Source organism: Notamacropus eugenii, chromosome 2 (genome assembly GCF_028372415.1).
Source record: "Notamacropus eugenii isolate mMacEug1 chromosome 2, mMacEug1.pri_v2, whole genome shotgun sequence".
In the NCBI taxonomy this organism is placed as follows: Eukaryota; Metazoa; Chordata; class Mammalia; order Diprotodontia; family Macropodidae; genus Notamacropus; species Notamacropus eugenii.
This window is the reverse complement of record NC_092873.1, coordinates 215,013,332-215,036,866: the sequence shown is the minus strand read 5'-3', so window position 1 is coordinate 215,036,866 and position 23,535 is coordinate 215,013,332. Positions and strand designations below refer to the sequence as shown.

At 36.7% G+C, this 23,535-nt stretch overlaps 1 protein-coding gene across 2 annotated transcripts in view; it reads right to left on the bottom strand.

Moving 5' to 3' along the window:
- The window catches only part of TMEM200A (transmembrane protein 200A), a 147,958-nt gene that overhangs the window by 102,655 nt on the left and 21,768 nt on the right, over nucleotides 1-23,535 (bottom strand). The window contains exon 2 of one of the 2 annotated variants that reach the window (XM_072643310.1): nucleotides 17,773-17,827. The exons of the other annotated variant lie outside the window; for it this stretch is intronic. The gene's annotated coding sequence lies outside the window, so the exon portion shown is untranslated. The remainder of the gene's footprint in view (nucleotides 1-17,772; nucleotides 17,828-23,535) is intronic. 2 annotated transcript variants of the gene reach the window in all.

Here is a 23,535-nt window from a genome sequence, read left to right as displayed (position 1 = left end):
ACCCTAAAGAAAAATGGGAAGTGTTCTCAAACCCAGGAAGAACTCAAGAGTTCAAAAAGGAGCTTTAAAGGCATATAAGAGAAGTAGAAGAAAAAATGGGAAAAGAAATGAGAGTGATGCAAGAGAATTATGAAAATAAAAAGAGTCAACAGCTTGGAAATAAAAAATGGAACTGACCAAATAAAAAAAAGAAATACAAAAATCCACCAAAGAAAACAACTCCTTAAAAAGTACAATTGGCTAAATTGATAAGGAAGTGTAAAAGCTAACTTAGGAAAACAACTCCTTAAAAGTTAGAATTGGGTAAGAGGAAGCTAATGACCCTATGAGACATCAAGAATCAATCAAGGAAATTCAAAAAGAATGGAAAAATTGAAAAAAATATAAAATACTTTATTGGAAAAACAATTGACTAGGAAAATAAATCCAGGAGAGGCAATGTCTGAATCATCTGACTACCTGAAAGCCATAATCAAAAGAAGGACCTGAACAACATCTTTGAAGATATTCTCAAGCAGGAGATGGAGCCAAGGTAGCAGAGTAAAAGCAGTGACCTGCTTGAGCTCTTTGCCCAAACCCCTCAAAAATAACTGTAAAAAATGACTCTAAACAAATTCTAGAGCATCAGAAGCCACAAAATGACAGAGTGAAACAGATTACTAGCCCAAGACAATCTAGAAGGCCATCAGGAATGGTCTATTGCACCAGGATCGGAGCAGACACAGTGCAGCATGGGCTGGGCTGGCATAGGCAGGACTGGAGTGGGCCTCAGGGCACTGAATAACTGGCAGCTGCTTTGGTTTTCAGACTTCTCAACCCACAAACACTGAAGACAACTACAAAGGTGAGTGAGAAAGCTCTCTCACCTGGGTGAGGGGGCAGCGTGCTCTGGCCCGAGCCCCAGCCCCAGGGCAGTGGCAGTCACTGCCACAACAGCTGCTTCTCCAGCTCTTGGCTTACAGACAATGGAGGAATCGAGCAGCTGATCTGGGTCTTAGTCCTGGGTAGGGTTCTGGGGAGAGGAAGAAAACTGGCATGGTGAATTTTGGTGGTGGCTGTGGAGAAGGAATCCTACTCCCAGTCCCAGGGCAGAAAAGAGTGCTTGTGATTGCTCACAGACCAATGCACAAGTCAGGAGAGGAGTAAACAGCTCTCCTATGTTATACCACTTTGGAGGAACTGAGAACTTAAAGGTCCCTAGAGATATCTTTGAAAACAGCTACATAAAACCTCTCAAACTTGGGGTAGTACATGCTCCATTTAACAAAGAGCTCAAAAGTCAAGTAATTGACTAGGGAAATGTGCAAAAAGGGGAAAAAATAAGACTATAGAAGGTTACTTTCTTGGTGAAAAGGTACTTTCTTCTGTCCTTTTTGATGAGGAAGATCAAAGCATACAACTGGAGGAAGACAACAAGGTCAAGATTCATACATAAACCTTCAAGAAAAACAGGAATTGACCTTGGGCCATGAAGGAGCTCAAAAAGGATTTTGAAAATCAAAGAAGAGAAGTAGAGGAAAAATTGGGAAGAGAAATGAGAGTGATACAAGAAAATCATGAAAAATGAGTCAACAGCTTGGTAAAAGAGACCTAAAAAATGCTGAAGAAAATAACAACTTTAAAAATAGGCTAGCCAAAATGGCAAAAGAGGCCCAAAAGGCCAATGAGGAGAAGAATGTCTTAAAAAGCAGAATGGGCCAAATGGAAAAGGAGGCTCAAAAGTTCACTGAAGAAAATAATAACTTAAAAATTAGAATGGACCAAATGAAAGCTAATGACTTTATGAGAAATCAAGAAATTATAAAGACAAAACTAAAAGAATGAAAAAAAATAGAAGACTATGAAATATCTCATTGGAAAAAACAATTGACCTGGAAAATAGATCCAGGAGAGATAATTTTAAAATTATTGATCTACCTGAAAACCATGATCAAAAAAGAGGCTAGACATTGTCTTCCAAGAAATTATCAAGGAAAACTGCCCTGATATTCTAGAATCAGAGGGTAAAACAGAAATGGAAAGAATTCACCAATCACCTCCTGAAGGAGATCCCAAAAAGAAAACTCCTAGGAATATTGTAGCCAAATTCCAGAGTTCCCAGGTCAAGTAGAAAATATTACAAGCAGCCAGAAAGAAATAATTCAAGTATTATGGAAATATAATCAGTATAACACAAGATTTATCAGCTTCTACACTGAAAAGGGATTAGAGGGTTTGGAATATGATATTTCAGAGGTCAAAGGAAGTAGGGTTAAAACCAAGCATAACCTATCCAGCAAAACTGAGTATTATAACACTTCAGGGAAAAAAATATGAAACTTCAATGAAATAGAAGACTTCAAAGCATTCTTGTTGAAAAGACCAGAGCTAAATAGAAAATTTGATTTTCAAATACAAGAATCAAGAGAAACATGAAAAGGTAAACAAGAAAGAGAAGCCTTAAGGAACTCATTAAAGTTTAACTGTTTATATTCCTACATGGAAAGATGATATTGTAATGCATGAGACCTTTCTCAGTATTAGGGTAGTTAGAGGGAATATGTGTTTGTATGTGTGTGTGTACACACACATATACATATGTACATATATGTGCATGTATAAGTATGTATCTGTACATTATGTGTGTATGTATATGTGTATACGTATATGTATGTATATATATGTGGTATATATATACATATACACATATATGCATGTGTGCATATATATACAATATACATACATATATATGGAGAAAGAGAGAGAGAGAGAGAGAGAGAGAGAAGACAGGCACAGGGTGAGTTGAATATGAAGGGAGAATACCTAAAAAATAAAATCAAGTGTTGAGAGGAATGTACTAGGAGAAAGAGAAAGGGAGAAGTAGAATGTAGTAAATCATCTCACATAAAAGAGGCAAGAAAAAGCTTTTACAATGGAGAGGAAAAGGGGGGAAGTGAGAGGGAATAAGTAAGTCTTACTCTCATAGAATATGGCTTAAGGAAGGAATAACACACATTCAATTATGTATAGAAATCTTTCTTACCCTATGGGAAAGCAGGGTAAGGGAATAGGAGAAGGAGGATAACAGAATGGAAGACAAATTGGGGGAAGGAGTAATCAGAAGCAAACACTATTGTGGGGGGACAGGTCAAGAGAGAAAATGGAATAAATGGAGGGCAGGACAGGATAGAGGGAAATGTGGTTAATCTTTTGCAACATGGCTGTTATAGAAGTATTTTGCATGGCTACACATGTATGATTTATATCAAATTGTTTGCTTTCTCAATGAGAGTGGGTGGGGAGGGAGGAAAAGAGACAAGGTGGAACTCAAAGTTTTAAAAATGAATGCTAAAAATTGGTCTTGTGTGCAGCTGGGAAATAAGATGTACAGGCAATGGGGTGTAGAAATCTATCTTGCCCTGCAGGAAAATACAGGGGAAGGGGAATGGGAGGAGGAGGTGATAGAAGGGAGGGCAGATTGGCGGAAGGGCTGGATGGGGTGCACATTGTTCTGGGGTGGAGAGTGGGGAGAGATGGTGAGAAAATTTAGAATTCAAAATCCTGTGGAAGTGAATGTTGAAAACTGAAAATAAATTGTACAGACGCTATTAAAAAATTCTCAAGAAAAACTGCACTGATACCCTGGAACCAGAGGGCAAAATCCACTGATCACCTTGGGAAAGAGATCCCAAAATAAAAACTCTAAGGCACATAATAGACAAATTACAGAACTATTAAGGAAAAAAATTCTGCAAGTGGCCAGACACAAACAATTCAAATATTGGGGAGCCACAATCAGGATTACACAGGATTTAGCATCTTCAATACTAAAGGATCAAAGATTATGGAACATGATATTCTGGAAGGCAAAGGAGCTAGGACTACAATCAAGATTCACCTACCCAGTGAAATTAGACATAATACCTCAAGGTAAAAAATGGCCATTCAATAAAATAGAAGGATTTCAGGCTTTCATAAGGAGAAGACCAAAACTGAACCAAAAATTTAATCTCTAATGTGAAACCCCAGAAAAGCCTAAAAAAGATAAAAAGGGAAAAATGTAAAGAATTCAATGTAGCTGAACTGTGTACATTCCTACATGGGAAGATGATATTTGTAATTCTTAAAAACCATACCACTAATAGTACCGCTAATATACATAAAAGAGGGTATAGGTATAAGGTGAATTTGAGGGAATGATATAATAAAAATATAACTAAGGAATGAGAAAGAAGAGTACACAGGTGCAGAAGGAAGAGTAGAATGGGGTAAATTATTTCACATGAAGAGGTGTGAAAAACCTATTACAGTAGAGAGAAAGATAGCAGGGTGGGTGATGGGCATCACTTGAGTTTTACTCTCATCAGCATTGGATCAAAGAGGGAATAATAGATACAATCAGTTGAACAGAGAAATCTCTTACCCAACAGGTAAGTAAGAGGGAAGGAGAGTAAGTAAAGGGGAACTGACAGAAGAGAAGGCAGATCAGGGGAGGTGGTACACAGAAGCAAAACATTGACGAGGAAGGAAAGGGTGAAAGGAGAGAGATCAACAGGGGGAAAAATAGGATGGAGGGAAATAGAAACAGTAATTATAACTGTGAATATAAATAGGATGAACTATCCCATAAAATGGAAGTGGATAGCTGATTGGATCAAAAACAAGAACCCTACAATATGTTGTTTACAAGAAACACACGAATCAGAGACATGCACAGAGTAAAGATAAGGGGCTGGAGCAGAAACTATTATGCTTCAGCTGAAGTAGCAGAGGTAGCAATCCTGATCTTGGACACAGCAAAAGGAAAAACAGACCTAATTAAAAGAGATAAGAAAAAAACTTTATCTTGCTAAAAGGTACCATGGACAAATTAATAATATCAACACTAAACATATTTGCACCAAGTGGTATAGTATCCAAATTCTTAAAGGAGAAGTTGAGTGAGTTACAGGTTCATGATCAAACAAGAGATAGAGAGCATTACAAAATGTAAAATAGATAATTTTGATTATAATAAATGTAAAAGCTTTAGTAAAAGCAAAATGAATGTAACCAAGATTGGAAGGAAAGAAGAAAACTACAAAATGATCTTTACCACAATGTCTCTGATAAAGGCCTCATCTTTCAAACATATAGAGAGCTGCATTTATAAGAATACAAGTCATTGTATTGATAAATTGATAAATGGTCAAAGGATATGAACAGATGAAGAAATCAAAGTTATCTATAAGCATATGATGAAGTACTCTAAATCACTTTTGATTAGAGGAACGCAAATTATAACAACTCTGAAGTACTACCTCACACCTATCATATTGGCTAATATGATAAAAAAAGGAAAATGACAAATGTTGGAAAGAATGTGGGAAAATTGGGACACTAATGCACTACTGGTGGAGTTGTGGGGAGCAGTTTGGAAATATGCCCAAAGGGCAAGCAAACTGCATACATACTTTGATCTAGCAATAACACTACTAGGTCTGTATCCCAAAGAGATTTTTTTTGTTAAAATGGAAAAGGACCTACATGTGCAAAAATTTATAACAACCCTATTAATGGTGGCAAAACACTGGAAATTAAGGGGATGCTCATCAATTGGGGAGTGACTGAATAAACTGTAGCATATGAATGTAATGGAATATTATTGTGCAATAAGAAATGGTGAACAGGCAGATTTCAGAAAAACCTGGAAAGACTTGTACCAACTGATGCAAAGTGAAATGAACAGAACCAGGAAAATGTTGTATACAGTATCAGCAACACTGTGTGATGTAACTCTTCTCAGCAACAAAATGACCCAAGACAAATAGAAAGGACTCATGAAGGAAAATGTGGTCCACCTCCAAATAAAGAACTAATGGACTCTGAATGCAGATTAAAGCATACTTTTTTTAAACTTGCTTTATTCTTTATCATGTTTTTTTTTAAATCTGTTTCTTCTTTTACAACTGTGACTAATATGGAAATATGTTCTACATGATAGTACATGTATAATCTATATGGAGTAGCCTATCATTTTAGGAAGAGGGGAGAGGAGGGAGGGAGAAAATTTGGAACTCAAAATCTTGTAAAAATTTATGCTAACAATTGGCTTGACATATAATTGGGAAAAAATAAAATACTACTAAAAAAACATATAATGCAAGGCAATTGTATTATTACATGCAAACAAGTATCTGCCTGATAATGAAATTGACCTTTAAATGTGTTATTCTTCCATTATTACTCTGATAGAATTAAAGAATCACAATTTAGAAATTCAAAGGGATCTTCAGGGTTATTTAGTCTTCCTCTCTGCCTCATGAATTGCTTCTCTTGCATCCTTGATAATGATCAACTAACCTCTGCTAAAACACCTGCACTGACAGGAAATTCATTCTATTTTTGAACAGCTCTAATTGTTAGAAAATTCTCCCTTTTATTGAGTCCTATAACTTTCACCCATTGCTCCTAGCTATGTCCTTTGGAGCTAAACTAAATGAGCATAATTTTTCTTCCACATGACAATCCTTCAGACCTTAAGGGAAAATAGTTGCTTTTTCCAAAATCATTTCTTCTTTAGGATAAATATCCCTAGTTCTTCCAAATATCCCCTCATATTTCCTTTTTGAGACTCTCTTGCCATTCTACTTACTCTCATGTGGATTTATGATGGCTACTCCCATTCTTAAAAACCAGAATTGAAAACCCTTTAATTATTAACCGACCAGCTCAGAGTAGAGTATGAATGTGTTCTCTTGTTCTGGGTACTATCCTTCTACTGATCCAGCTTATGTGACCCAGTATTTTTGCCAAGCAAACCCCAAATGAGGTCACAAAGAGTCAGACACTACTGAAATGACCACACACACACACACATAAATCATCATATTAGCTTTACTGGCAAGCAAGTCATCGTGTTGACTCATATAGAGTTTGCAGTCAACTAAAACCCCCTATACTCTTTTCCCACAAATCACTGACTAGCCATGTCTCCTCTAGACTATAATTATGCCATTGAATCTTAAATTCTAAGAGCCAGGCTTGACCTTTATCCTTACTGAATTTCACATCAACCTTTGACAACTATAGGAATTCTTGGAATCATATTTCTACCCTTCAACAAATTAACCACCCCGTCCAATATCATGTCATCTACAAATCTGATAATGTCACAAATTATACTCTATAGCATCTATTTTTTTTCCATACAAACAACAGAACAAGGCTGATAATGATTCCCTAATGATTCTCCATGCTTAACTAGCAGTTCCGCTTGACCTCTGCACAGATAATAACATGCCTCTTCTTCCCTGTCTCCCTCCATCCCTTTCAGCTTCCTTTTTTATGTTTTCTTCCTCCATTAGATTGTAAACTCTTTGAGGACAGGGATTCTTTTTGTATTATTTGTACTCCTAGTGCTTAGTACAGTGCCAGACACAGAGTAGGTCTTTAATAAATATTTATTGAATTGATTGAAAATAATGCACTGTCTTTAGATTCTGGTCATCAACCAGTTATAAATCACCTATGTGCTTTCATCTGGGACACAACTCTCAGTTTTGTCCATGAAGTTATATATGAGAGATGCTATCAAATACTCTGCTGAAACTGAGATATGCAATGTGCATAAGCAGGAATTCTCTACATGGGATCTGTAAATTCATTTTTAAAAATATTTTGAGGCAGTATTTAAATATAATTGGTTTCCTTTGTAACATAATATTTTTATTGAGTGAATTTAAAAATATTTTTTCCGAAGAAGATTGTAAACTTCACCAGATTACCAAAGTTTATGACTCAAAAAAGATTAAGAACCCCTGGTCAATAGAGTCTACCACATGTACTAATCTTGTAACCCCGTCAAAAAAGGAAATGAGATTGGTCTTCATAACTTAGTCGTATGCTGGTTCTCAATGATTATAATAGAATTCCCTTCTAATTTTTCAAAAGTGCAAACAATACTTGACCATTTCCTGTGACTGCTATATATGCTACCTTGAAGATTTCAGGGGTTCCTGGAGACTGGAAAACTGGGCTATTTACCTACATACTCAGTGTACTGTGAAGCTCTCTCTGACCAGAGATATACCATCTCTGCTAATACAGCTAATGATGTGTACACACATGACATGTGGGTGCCATGATCTCTGGACCAAACTTGAAATGTGGGTCACAGCTGATAGACCTGTATTTACCAAGCCCCAGGGCCCATGTTCTTATAGATTTTATATGCTTCTTAGTCCCCCAAGTGAAATCCAGTTGTTCAGTTCAATGGTGTGTGACATTTTCTTTCCCTCAAGAAGTCTTCTTAGATTAATCAAGTACAAACCCTGCTTTTTCTCACTCTAAAAAAATAATTAGTTAAGGCTCACAAATTGTCTATTTGATCTAAAATTTTGCTAAGTTTCAAGGTATTAAGGTGTCCCTTTAGATTTCTCTAATTCAGGAATGATTTTCATAATATTAGTTTTACTCCTTTGACCCAAAAGGATTTTGACCCAAAACCTACTCATAAACATGGGAGTAATGACACATATAATTAGAGGAGCAAATGGAACACAGGTCTGTGAAATACTCTAAAAAGTGGGATATGGAAACAAAGCTTCCTTTCCTTTTCTCTTCTCAACAATAAACCATAATACAAAATCCCGTGGCACTAGATTTCACTGAAAAATTAAAAAGGAAAGGAGAGGTTAGAAGAAGGAAAAAATCTGGCACACAAGAAGAAGTATAGTCAGCCTCCATGAGGAGCTGGGTAAAAGTCACAGGAATTCAAATATACAATAGGCTAATTTCTGTCCTCTGATACATAACTGAGTCCAATAAAAAATGTTTACCTGTGAGGTAGGTGTTAGCTCTGTCCTACCACACTAGTATTATGAAAGGGTCCAACTTACTAAATGATTTCTCATATGTTTTACTTTCAAATAGTATATAGATATAGCCTGCTATCTCTCACTTAAAAAAAATGTTCTGTAAAACCTTCAAGGGGCAGCTAAAGTAGCCCAGGCGATAGAGTGCCAGGCCTGGAGTCAGGAAGACCTGAGTTCAAATCCAAGCTCAAACACTTACTAGCTATGTGACCTTGGGTAAATCACTTAATCTTGTTTGCCTCAATTTCCTCATCTGTAAAATGAGCTGGATAAGGAAATGGTAAACCACACCAATGTCTTTGCAAAGAATACCCCAAATGGGGTTACAAAGAGTTGATCAGGACTGAAACAATTGAACAACCACTGCGGCAAAACTTTCAAATATTATGGAGAAGCCTAAAACCTATAACTACATAGTAGTACAAGATTATATAAGGCAATTGCAAATCAAGAGTATAGCTGTCATAAGGATGGGTATCATGAGTTGGAAATATGGAAGGAAGAGAGGAACGGACAGGAGGAAAAAACTCAGAGGCTGGTGAGTCAGAGTATCAGCTCTCATACTTACTAGCAATGATGATACAACCTCTCTGAACTTCGAATTTAAATCTATAAAATAAAGATACTCACACTACCTACCTCCCAGCATTCTTGCGGGAAAAGTGTTCTGTAAATCTCAAAGAAAACAGATACTAATTGAGAGACACAAATTTATATGTAGATTCACTCACCAATAATTTGACAGGTCACAGTCTGGATTTGAATCCCATCTCTAACATTATGAGCTGTGTAATCAATCAGCCAATCAATAAACATTTAGTAAGTGCTTACTATGTGCCAGACCCTATGTTGATCACAGGTAAGTCATTTACTTCCTTGGAGCCTAGGTTCTTCATCTGTAAAATGGGGATAATACGCATTGTATCTATCATATTGGTATGGAGATTAAATGTAAAATAAAAACCTTAAAACAATATATAAATTTAGCTATTGTTATTGAGGGCAGCTAGGTAGTACAGCAGACAGAATGCCAGGTCTAGAATCAGGAAAACCTCAATTCAAATCCAATTTCAGGCACTTACTGTGACCCTGGCAAGTCATTTAACCCTGTTTGCCTCAGTTTCCTCATCTGTAAAGTGATCTAGAGAAAGAAATAGCAAACTACTCCAATATCTTTGTCAAGAAAACCCCAAATGGAGTCACAAAGAATCGAACATGACAGAACGGGCTGAACAACAGAATTGTTATTGAGAGTCTATATAGTCCATAGCATTGACCTGGGGCTGGGAAAATAAACGCTTTAAATAAGACTTGCATGAAATAATGACAAGCATGAACAGAATTAAGAGAATGTTGTATATGGTAACAACAATATTGTTTTAAGAACAATTTGGAGTGCCTAAGGCATTTTGACTATTATAAATACCCAAATTTACTACAAAATACCTATAAAGGAAGATGCTATTTGCATCCAGACAAAGAACTGATAAATAGAAGCATATATATATATATATATATATATATAGAATGATTTTGTGTGTGTGTGTGTAATGGTAGCCATCTCTAAGGTGGGAGGAGGGGAAGAAAAAAAGGAAAAAATAAAAGAAAATTACATGAAAACCTTATTATATATTTTAAAGGAATAGCAAGTTATAAATAGATTTATATTTTCATGTGCAATCATTTTTTTTAAAATTATACTGTTATGGAAATCCTTGTGTTATTTCATAAATTAAAAAGAAAACAAAGAAAAAATACGACATGGTCTCATTTTGCATAGTCAAGAAACTTTTAGTCAAATAGGACGATAAATGTATTAACAGGGCAAATAACCAAATATTTAAGTAGATTCATGATGTCATTGATTCAGAAGACCCTTTCAGTAATGCAAATTTGTCACCCACTCTTAACTGCTAAGGCTGGTGATTCTTGTACATACTGTCTCCAAGTTTTACCACAATGAGTTCACTTAACATAATGAAGACTTTTGGGTTATCCTGACATTGTAAAAGTACTAACGTAGCATTGTCCATCTATCCATCTTTCATTCTTACCACACAAGAAGTCCACTTTTCATTCATTCATTCATTCATTCATTCATTCATTCATCCTATGGTTCCTTGATGATGCCCTTTATTCCTGTTCTTGTTCAGAGTTTCTCGCTGGTTACATGTCATAGCCTGCTCACAATCACCATGTACTTCTCTACTATCCTCTGTGTGATGCTCACCTGTAGTTCCTCAGAGGTAGTGGCTTTCTATGTCCCATGGCTATATAGAAACATAGGTAAGATGCTAGAAATGAAAAGATGGGGTCAGTATTAAATGTGTATAATGTATTGAAAGAGGTATAAAAGAAAGTGCTTCCATAGGTGCACAAGGCACCTACTGAAAAAGGCAATAATGGAAGAATTACTGGAGGAGGGAGCATTTAAGTTGGGCTTTAAAGGACAGGTAGGAATTCAATGAGCAAGGAAGGGAGGATACATCAGGCAGAACAAAGGGATAACAGAAGGAAAGTACTGAAAATGTTCAGGAAACATAAAAGAGTCCAGATTGGCTGGAGCAGAGAGAGTTTTGGGTGAGTGGGGGTGTAATAAATGAGAAGAATGGAAAAGTAGTGAGCACCAGGATTGCAGAGGTTTGGGAAGGCTTGCAGAGTCATAGAAATGCATCCAGAAATTCTCCTGGCACTGTGCCTACGGTGCTCTAATAAAGCAAGAACCTTAAATTTCAAGGTAGCTTGGGATTTTAAAGTTATTCTTTTTTTACTCTTTTTATTTTTGTGTTAGACAAATACTAAAACTTAAATACATAATAAGAAAAGAAAAAAGAAACATAATTAACTTAAATATAAAATAAGAAAAGAAAAAACAAGGTGTCATGCACATCAGAATGCAGGAGAGGATTTAGAATATAGAGCAATAACCTTGCATTTCAAGAAAGCCTATATAATAAATATTGCCTGTTATACTGAGACCTGTCCATTTCTTCTTTGCTTCCGCGTAGTTTTTCTTTTGTTTTCTGCTGTACACTTCTTACTCTGTTCTTTTTTCCTCCTTCCTCCCCTCTCCCCACCCCAGGTGACAATTAAGTGTGGATATATTTATACATAGATATTGATATATACATATATGTATATATATATATATGTATACATATACATAAATAGATGCTTTCCAAAAGAGATTCTACTCCTAAGTTTTGTTTTTATGTTTGTACATATCTTTTTTTTCCTCTTTCCCAACTCCTCTACTTTACTTCTACAAGCTACCTTGCCCTCCTATTACTTAACTTACCTTCCCTACAATAACCCTCCCTTATCTTCCCATTCTCATTGATCTAAACACCCTTCTATAGCCCCCTTTTAACCTATTCCCTCCCCCTCCCCTCAAAAGATCCCTTCTTTATCCTCTCCCCACTCCATATCCCCTTAGAGTATTATTTCTTTCTAAATTTAGAAGATTTTTATACTCTTCTGCATGTATATGTATTTTTCCCTCTTGAACCCATTCCCAAATGAAAGTAGGTTTCCAGAACTAACAGGCCCCCTCCACCACCTAATTCCTCTGTATTGGTTCTTCTCCTCAAAGCTCATTTGTAGAAGATAATTACTCTTTTAGCTGTTCCTGAATGGTTTGACTTTTTGAAATCATCTCATCCTCAGGTCTACGCTAATCTGTTTTATAAGCCACTTAATTACTAATACCAGTCTTTGACATAGGTTTTACATTTGACATACATTAAAGGTAAACAGTTTATCCTTATTGAGTCCATTATAACTGACCATTGATATGTGCCTTATATTTCTCTTGGCTCTTGTATGTTGTCTTCTATTTAAATTCAGAGGTTTTTTTTTTAAACAAAGTCCTGAAAGTCTGACAATTCATTAAATGTTCATTTCTTATCCCATTAAGAATTATGCTTAGTTTTGCTGGGTATGATATTTTTTCCAAAAGTCCAATTCTTTTGCTCTTCAATATATAGCATTCCAAGACCTGTGATCATTTAGTGTCACCACTGCCAGGTCTTGTGTGATTCCAATTGCGATATCACCAAATGTAAATTGCTTTTTTTCTTGCTGTTCATAATATTTTGTTCTTGAACTGGGGGCTTCAGAATTTGACTATAACATTCCTGTGAGTTTTCCTCATAGGATTTCTTTCAGATGGTGATTGGTGGATTTTTTTTTTCTATTTCTATTTTCTCTTCTTGTTCTAACGCTTCAGAATTTTAAAAAAATTTTCTTTAATTATTTCTTGTATTGTTGTATCAAGGTTCTATTTTTGATCATTGCTTTCAGGTAGTCTTATTATTCTAATATTTTCTCTTCTTTATTCTCAGATCAGTTGTTTTTCTTATAACATGTTTCACATTCTCTTCTACTTTTTCCTTCTACATATATATATATATGTATATATATGTATATATATTTTAATTTCTTCATTTCTTATGACTTCACTGGTTTCCCCTTGCCTGATTCTGACTTTCAGCAAGTCATTTTCTTCCTTAAGATTATGGATCTCTTTTCTAATTGGTTGACTTTATTTTCATAATCTAATTGTTTTAGGCAGCTACTATGGTTGGAGTCTTTCTCCTTTGTGTATTTTTTTAAATAGTTTAATTTTTATAATCATTTCTAGTCCTGGGGTATGAAAGATGGTGACTCTGGCCTCACATCCTCTTCAGTTGTGCCCTCTGACCTTGAAATCAAACAAAGACCTGCAAGCGTGCACAGTCAGCTGCATCCTGCCCCACTGTTTCTACATTCAATGGACATGGGCTGGTTCTTTCTTTCCTCCACCATGTTTATGCAGCACAGCTGGGTGTGGTGTTTCTTGTCAGCAGAGGTTATCTCCTCTTCCCCAACTCTCCTCACTTGGGTGGGGGTGTGGGGAGCAGTAAAAGTTCCTGTGGGCTGAGGCAGCCTCCCATGCCAGCTAATCCCAGGTCTTGCTGCTTGTTGTTCAAGGGGTCCCTAGCCTGTTGGTGTTCACACTTACAATGACATAGCCTTGTCCTGGGATTTCTCTTCAGATCTTCTCTGATTGTCCCAGGAGGACTCCTATTCTGCCCCATACTCTTATTTATTTTCACTTCTCTATGATCACCCTGAGGTGCTATTTTATCTCTTAATACTATTTCAGGTTATTGTATTGTACCCAAAGTTTTTAAAATATGCATTTGAATTATGAGAGTTACACAAGGGAGCAGCTAGGAGGAGCAGTGGGTAGAGTGCCAGGCCTGGAGTCAGGAAGACTCATCTTCCTGAGTTCAAATCTGGCCTCAGATACTTGCTAACTGTATGACCCTGGGAAAAGTCTATTGCCTCAGTCTCCTCATCTATAAAATAATCTGGAGAAGAAAATGGCAAACCACTGCAATATATTTACAGAGAAAACTTCAAACGGGGTCACCAAGATTCAGACACAACTGAAAAATGACTCAACAACAGCAAAGACGAAAGGTACACAAGATGATAAATTCAACTGAAGAAAAATGTTATTCCACTCACATGTTTTAAATCAGTCAAGTTGAGACCCATTTATGTAGCCAGCCATGGAAGTTATAGAAGGTAAAAAAAAGAGCTCTCAAGGAGCTAGCTCACAGTCTACCTGTGAGTCTAACTCATATAATTAGAAACAATTAGACTAATCATTAGACAATAAACAATTAGAAACATCAGAAATAATACAAAAACAGCACATGATTTACCATTAAACCCTGTGAAGTGTAACAAGAACTCAAAGACTGTAAAGTAGCATGAAGTAACATAGCCCAGATGTCCCTACAAAGAGCTAAAAAGGGTGCGAGGCTGAGTAGTGATCAGAAAATCTAAGGAGAAACCAAAGTGAGTAGTTAGGATTTTGAGCCATAGACAAGTGACCAGAGCAGGAACTCTGAAACCTCAGAGGAAGATCTAGGATTCAACTCTCATTTTCAGACCAGAAGTATTCTGTAGTTTAGTTGTACTAATAAGGATTATACCAGGTAGGTGAGAGGGCCTGGGGCCAGCAAGTGTCCAATGAAGCTCTTCCAAGTCTGCAGCTGCATTGTCTAGACCAAAATCAGGGCTTAGAACTTGGAAAATCCAGGAGGGCAGCATTTAGACTATGTCCTAGATTTGATGGTAGAGGACCCATTGAAAGTGTGCAGGTCCCTAATCTCAACTGCCCCTATATTCCTCAAAGAACACAGTTTTCAGGAATGAGAGGACATAATAGCATATAATATTAGCCAGGATAACACAAGACAATATTATTCCTACCAGAAGTTTGTAGAGCCTCACCCTATCACAAAGTTCCAATCCTAGAAGCAAGACTATAAGGACAAGCAAAAAAAAAAAAAAAAAAGAAAATCCATTATAAATGTACCAGGGGTACAGAAACCCAGAAGAGGAGAATAACTTCGAAACATTTATAAGCAAAGCCTCAAAGAAAAATGCAGTGTGGCTACAACATCACTTAGAATTCCCAGAAGAAATTTAAAAAGTTTTTTTTTTAATGTTGTAATAAATAAAATGAAAGTGTTAATGGAAAATAACTAGCATTCATATAGTGACTTCAGCAGTGTTTTGCAACTATTAACTCATTTTAGCCTGACAACAATCCTAGAAGGCAGGTATTATTATTATCTCCATTTAACAGATGAGGAAATTAAGACTCAGAGAGGTTAAATGACTTGCCCAAGGTCATATAGCTAGTAAATATCTGAGGCAGGATTTGAACTCAGGTCTTCCTGACTCCAAATTCAGTGATCTAGTTATAAATCTTTATTCCAGTAACAGACTATTTGAAAATTAGAATAAACTAAAAGGAAATTAATGTTTCCAGGAGACAATAAGAAATACCAAAACAAAATTAAAAATATAGGAGAAAAGGCCAGGAATATCTTATCAAAAAAACTGAGCTGTAACACAGTTCAAGAAGAGATATTTTAAGAATAATTGCACTACTTGAAAACTAAGACCAAAAATAAAAGCCTAAAATTATATTTCAAGAAATTTTTTTAACTTTTAAAAATTTAAAATTTAAAAAATGTACCCAGAACTATTCAAGCCAAAGAGCAAAGTGAAAATAGAAAGAATCCATTGATTACCTCCTGAAAAAATCCCTGAAATGAGGACTCTCAAGAATACCATATCAAAATCATAAAGTTTCCAAGTTAAAGGAAAAAAAATACTTCAGGCTTCCAGAAAGAAATTTTAAGTACTGAGGGACCAAGATCCTTATACTTGTGTGATGCTTACACAAGTTTTACTGGCCCCCACCATAAAAGGAGCAGAGAACATTCAATGTGATATTCAAAAAAGACAAAAGATATAGTCTTAGAGCCCCCCCTCCCCCCAAAAATTACTCAATAAGTGGAATAGGAACAAGAAGAAGGATGATCAGGGAAGGTTTCATGGAGGAGACAGAATAAGAATTGTCAGTCAACAACGGGTATTTATTAAGCCTTCTTCCTTCTGAGCATAGGTTCTTTGTACACTGCATCATATCATCACTCAATAATAAAAATAAATAAAGTTAAAATAACTCTGAGGCTCCACACACACCCATCGGACTGCTAAAGGTGACAAAAAGTGAAAATGACAAATTTATGAAGGGACAGGCATATTAATACACTGTTGGTGGAGCTATCCATTGGTCTCACGATTCAGCCCTCCAAGTGTAGTAATACCTCATCTCTAAATAGAGGCTATTAGGTGGTACAGTGTATACAACACTGGGTCTGGAGTTGGCAAAATTTGAGTTCCAATCCAGCCTCAGAAACTAGCTGTGTGACCCTGGACTAGTCACTTAATTTTTGTCTGCCTCAGTTAACTCAATTGTAAAATTGGAATAACGATAGCAACTACTTCCCAGGACTATATTGGAATTAAAGGAGATAATATTTGTCAAGCACTTAGCATAGTACCTGGCACATGGAAGGCAATTAATAAATTCTTCTTTCACTTCATTTTTTTTCATATATCTGCCCTCTCCCATTGGTAGTTTATCTCCAGAAGAAGTACGTCAAGTGGGCATAGGGTGATGTTTTATTGTTACTCAGTTTGTTATGTTGATTTTTGTCTTTATTTTTTGTCTTATTTTTTGTCTGTTACGTTGTTGTCTTTTGCTTTGAACTCACACATTATCCTCTAGCTGACTGGTAAATGTATATTTGTAAGGTTCCAGTGCTATGGTTTTCAGTGAGTGCTGACCTCCCTGAGTTCCTTGAATCTTGGGTAGCTTTGTAGGATCCCACGTATGAGGAAAGGTCCAAGGTGTTAGGCAAATCATATCTGAATTACCACTAACACACTGTTGGTGGAGCTGTCAATTCGTACAACCATCCTGCAAAGCATTTGTAACTGAAAAACAGAGATAAACACAGACAAAACCTGGGAGAAAACACTCCAGCAGGCAAACAAAGCATCCAAACACAAAATTACAGAAGATTCAGTATGATTGTTCAGTTATCTAGCCAGAAAGAAAGCTTTCTCATTCACTGGTGGAAACTATAAAGGTCAATCCAAACCCTCAGAATTAAAAAGTGGTAAGAAAAGCATAGAAAAGAAATAAGAAATAAGGGGAAAGGTGAAAGACAGCGGATTGAAGAGAAAAGAGAGCAGCAAATAGGAGAAGGGATAGTAACGATTAGAATCGATTGTTGAGAAAAGAACACACTGACAACAGGAACAAGAGGGAGGGAGAAAGGGGGGAAAAAGCAACATTAACTAAAACAGCACACACAGCACAGCATTTGGTAAGGTGCATTTTTTAATGGGGAAAATTGAAGGAAGCTCATGCCAGTAAGCTCTGAGAGGATTGCTATGTTTTAATTAGTGGTGCAATTAATTGTATCCTGAAGATAGATGAGTAGTGTGGCATTAACATGCAGATTGTTAGATGTGGGGTCAAGAAGTTTTAGATTCAAATGCTCCGTCGGGTACTTACTAATTGTGTGTCCAAGAGTTAATTTATTAAACTCTCTGAGTCTCAACTTCCTAATCTGCAAAATGAAAATAATAAAAACCAAAGTATCCATTTTACACAATTGTTTCGAAAATCAAATGAGATCATTTAGGTGTGTGTTCGTCCTTTGTTGCCTAAGATCATGCCATCAGAGAAATGATGACATGACTTGCATTTGACTTTGTTTTGAGTGAGGGAGGGCTGTGCAGGTCACCAGTCTCACTTCTCCTCCAGAGTCATCTGAATCCAGTGACCAGATATTCATCAGGGTGACTGGAGATGACCCAGGATGACGCAATTGGGGTTAAGTGACTTGCCCAAGGTCACACAGCTAGTGAGTGTCAAGTGTCTCAGGTGAGATTTGAACTCAGGTCCTCCTGACTCCTGCACTGGTGCTCTATCCACTGCACCACCTAGCTGCCCCAGATCATTTAGGTAAAGTACTTTGCAAGCTATAAAACATTGCTATTAATATCGTCATCATCATTAACATTATGTCAACTATATTGTTAACTGTATTGATATGAAGACAGGTCACATGAATGTTGTCTGTTTGTCCTTTGGTGAAATGCATTTCTAAAGAAAAATAGAAGTACAACAATAAAAACTGATATGTATAGCAATTGAGGCTTAGCACTTTGCATACATAATCTCTCTTGATACTTACAACACTGTGAAGAAAGTATCACAGGTTTTATAATTATTCCCAATTTACAAATGAAAATATTGAAAATGAAGGCCATTAAGTAGCTTACTTGTGGTCCCATATCTAACAAGTTCAGAGGCTGGATCTAAGCCCCTCAGGAGTTAAATCCAGAAAATGAGATAATACAGTCAGGATTCAGAGACCTCAGCAGGCCAAGGCATTCGGCTATGTCCAAGAAGATGAAATTGAATAGGAATAAATGTAATGACTCACACTTCAAAAAATCAGCTTCATAAATATGTGACATGAACAGTATGGTGATCCAGCTGTTTGAAAAATATTTGAGTGGACAACTAACTGAATATTTATCACTATTATAATAGGGTAGAAAATAAAACCAGTGCAGTATTAAGAAGCATGGTAACCCGAACAAGGGATGTGAGAGTCCTGTTACATTCTTCACTGACCAGCCAGCATCTGGAGTATATCTATTTCTGGGTGACATATTTTATGAAAGATATTTGTGAATTGGACAGGGTCCAAAGGAAGGCAAATAGGATGGTGAAAAACTTTAAGATCATGGCACAAGAAAAGTGGTTCAAGAAATTGGGGATATTTAGCCTGAAGAAGAAAAGACTTTGTTCCAGCTAAGATGTTCATGGGAAAAGTTATAGGAAAAACCATCTCCCCTGAGAAAAACTTTTTAAACAATGAAGATTACCAAATGAAATAAAAGCACAGAAAAAATACCACTGAGCTCTTCTATCACATAAAGAATGACAAAAAGTTTCTGAGTCAGTGATGGCACAAGGAAAACTAAGACCAGAGCACACCTGGAATCTAAGGACTCCCTAGAAGACCAGCCTAAAAATCAGCTGTATTTCCCTTCATTCAACAGTACTCACTTCCCTCCACGTTAGTGGAGAATGTTTGGGACATATAGCTTCAGATTAAAAAGCAGTGCTGTGAGCAGGCCTGAGTCAGACCGCAAGATTGGTCTTGGACTTGCAGACCTCTTCGTAGCTTCCTTCCTACACTTTCAGGTTATTACACCTTTTCTGAGCATTTCTTACCACTCCTACCAGACTCTCAGTTCTTCAGTGCAACGGCTGTGACTTCTTCTTTATATCCCACTCAGAACCTAGCTCATAAAGGATGACCAACAAATTTTCACTCAATTGAAGACAATGATGGTTTTTGTTTTTCTTTTTAAACTCCTCACTGTGCAAACTTCAGGTGGCCATACTGGTATAGGATCAAGTTCAACAATAATCTTCTGGTCTGACTCAGGAGTGATCACAGCACTGCTTTTTTTGTCCATCATAGTACTTTTTGGCCCTGCCAAAGAGCTGTAGGAGGTGGGGCTAGGGGCCAGAGGGCACAAACTAAGGGTAGAATGATTAAACAATAGACTAACACCAATACAATCATCTACTTTTAAGGATAGTTGGGGACAGTTAGGTGGTGCAATAGAGAGTACTGGACCTAGAGTCAGGAAGACTCATTTTCCTGAGTTCAAATCTGGCCTTAGACACTTATTAGCTGTGTGACCCTGAGCAAGGCACTTAACCCTGATTGCCTCAGTTTCATCAGGTATAAAATGGGCTGGTAAAGCAAAAGGCAAACTACTTCAATGTCTTTTCCAAGAAAATCCCAAATGGGGTCAAGAAGAGTCAGACATGTGTTCTGATTTGTTATACGGATTCTTTCATTTATCTTAGTCTGACTACATAGCATGACTATAGTGAAAATATACTCAATAGGAAAGTATATGTAGAATCTATACAGAATTGTATGCAGTTGTGGGGAGGGAGGGAGGTAGTGGGGGGTGGGTGGGGAGGGATAAAATCGCAATTGTATGGCAGTGATTGTTAAACATTAAAAAAATAAAAAAATTTAAAAAAAAAAAAAAAAAGAAGAGTCAGACATGATTGACAAATAACTGAATAACAACAAGAAAGATAGATGGAATTAAAAAGGGCTTCCATCCTGAGCCTGCAGAAAACAGAATACACAGTTTCACTGATTTAGTTTCTTAATCACTCCATCCTTTGAATGCAAGGGAGACCAATCTCTTTCGCCAATTAATCAGCAAAAACATGCATTTTTACCTAAGTCCTTGTAATTAATGGCATCAAGGTCTACCTCTATATATACCAGTAGGTATGAGGCAGATCCTACTCATAGCTAATGTGTTTTTTTTTTCCTTCCCTATATAAGTCATCTCTAACTTGCAGCCAGTTTACATTTCAGAAGTTCATTTTCTCACTAATTATTTGGAACCCAGAACACACTCTCCCCTAGAAACAGTACTATGTATGGCGGTTAGGTTCCCAGGTTGACTCACAAAAATCTGTTTCACCATGTATATGAGTTCTTTGCTGATTTTCTCAAGAGTTAGTGCTTTCTCCTCACTCCTAAAATCCTTCTTTTAAATTTCTTTCTTATATATTTTGCGTCTACTTATCTAGGCTCATGCTGTTTCCTTCCAATAAAACGTAAGTCTCTTGAGGACAAGATCTGTTTAATTTTTGTCTTTGTATTTGGGTATAACCAGTGCCTAGAACATGGTAAATATTTAATAAATGCTTGGCAAATGAATACTGAAGGAATACTATAACTGAACTACTTATTGTGTAATCATAAATGATATGAAATCATTCTATGAGGTCAACCTTAAACAGAAAATGGATTTATATGGAGGCACTATTACAAAACACTTTTTAAAGGGACAAATAGTACTTTTCCAACATAACTCAATATTCAAGTGGTCTTGTGATTTTATCTGTTCAGTAGTTTCCTCCAGTGAGACAGAGTGTAATCTATCTAATACTAATAATTAAAGAAGAGAAAAAATAGAACTGAATAAAACACTTTATTTTAAAGGTTGATACTTGATAAAAAAAGAGTATAATTAGAGGAGGATGAGAAGGGTAGATGGAGACTCCAGTGGACTTGTGAAGGGCACTTCTGGGCATTTTCAAGAGCTTTTGAGGTTGATAGTGCTGCTTCTGTTGATGTCTTTAAAAAGTATGGTTTCCCTTCTACTTGATTCACACATATCTATCAGTGTCATAATTTCTAGTTTTTAACCATGAACCTCATTTCTTTCATGGGGGTAGGAAAATGTAAGTGGGGCATTCACAGAGAGAATGAATGCACACTGCTTCCATTTGAAAGGAGAAAAAAAAATTCCCTGTCATTGCCTGGCTATATATCTTTCTCAAAGTCTCTCCTGAACACTTTCATTTATTCATTTTCATCTTCTCATTCTCTCATCCTCTCTCTCTTTCTCTTCCACTATTTTTCTATATAGTAGTCTTTTGTGTTTGGGGTTAGGAGTCTAGCATTTAGAAGGTAGGTGTAATATTTAGACCTCCCATACTCTGATTTCACAACCACCTCCTTGTGCTGAGCTCACAGCTCCTTTGGCTGGCAGGGTCCTACAGCTGATGCATTCTCTGAGACTATCGGCTTACTACTAGGTCTTGTTCCAGAACTAAAATGGCAGTGCAGGTTGGATGACTGAAGCCCTCTGGGTGCTTAGTCATGATATTTGTCTGTTCATACATGGGTTGGTCTAGATGACCTCCAGAGTCCCTTTGCAGCCCCAGATTGCTGTGCCTACTTCATAAGTCTTCAAACAGAGTCATATTCTAAGGAATTGGAAGAGGACAGGAAGGGGTAGGCTCTAAACCTGACAGACTTTCTCCTGAGTAAGAGGAATATTGGGGGTGGAGGACAGACATCTAAATAGTCTTCAGCTAGGAACTTAGATCTACATCCTAATAGTTTTAAAGAAAACCAAGATTCTGTCTTCCCATATAGGCAGATAAAATCAGAAAGGGCAAGAGGGGAACCCTAATAGCCAACACTCCTGACAGAGCTTTGAGCCAAGGTAGATAAATCAAATCAAACAACAAACATTTATTAAGTGCCTAGTATGTTCCAGAAGCCATTCACAATTTAATTGTGAGTAAACAACATCCAAACAACTACATACAAACAAGACACATACAGGATAAATGGGAGATAAGCATAGAGAAAAGGTACTGGCTAAGGGGAATCAGGAAAGGCATCTTGAAGAAGGTGGGATTTTAGCTGGGAAGGAAAGAAGATTTTTTAGCTGAGAAGGAAAGGATTTTAGCTTTGAAGGATAAAAGGAAATCAGGAGGTAGAGATGAGGAAGGAGAATATTCCAGGAATGAGAGATAGCTGGTGAAAATGCTGAGAATCTAGAGAAAAAAAAGTAATTAGCACCCCAGAAATAGCTATATGGGAAGAGATTTCCCCGGCCAGCATAGTCAATACATAAGAGACATTCATTAGTCTGGTACATTTAAACTAGATACTGTTTGTGTTGCCTTTCCCCTTCTTTGATGTTTCCTGTTCTTTAAATACACATGAGAGAATTTAAAATTTCAAAAATCCACAAACTTACTCTATAAAACAGAGATTCTTACATATCTGGTGAAGTCTATCTTGGTATAATATTTATGCTATGATATTTTTAAATTTTATAGGACTATAATTCTAGGCTAAGAACTCTTTATCTCCTGGGGAAGAATTGGAAAAGGGGAGGGAGTTTTCATAATTAGTTGCTTAATTAAAAAAACAAACTCTGAGGTACCACTTCATAACTATCAGAACTGCTAATATGACAAAAAGGAAAATGCTGGACATTGGAGGGGATGTGGGAAAAATGGGACACTAATGCACTGTTAGTAGAATTGTGAACTGATCCAACCATTCTGGACAGTAATTTGCAACTATGCCCAAAGGACTACAAAATTGTACATACCCTTTGATCTAGCAATAACACTGGTAGGTGTATATCCCAAAGACATTCCCAAAAGGGAAAAGGATCTATTTGTACAAAATTATTTATAGCAGCTCTTTTTGTGGTGGCTAGGAATTGTAAATCAAGGGAATGTCCATCAATTGGGGAATGACTAGACAAGCTGTTGTGTAGGCTTGTAACAGAATATTATCGTGCTATAAGAAATGACTAGCAGGATGATTTCAGAAAAACCTGGAAAGACTTATATGAACTGATTCAAAGTGAAGTGAGCAGAACCAGGAGAACATTGTACACAGTA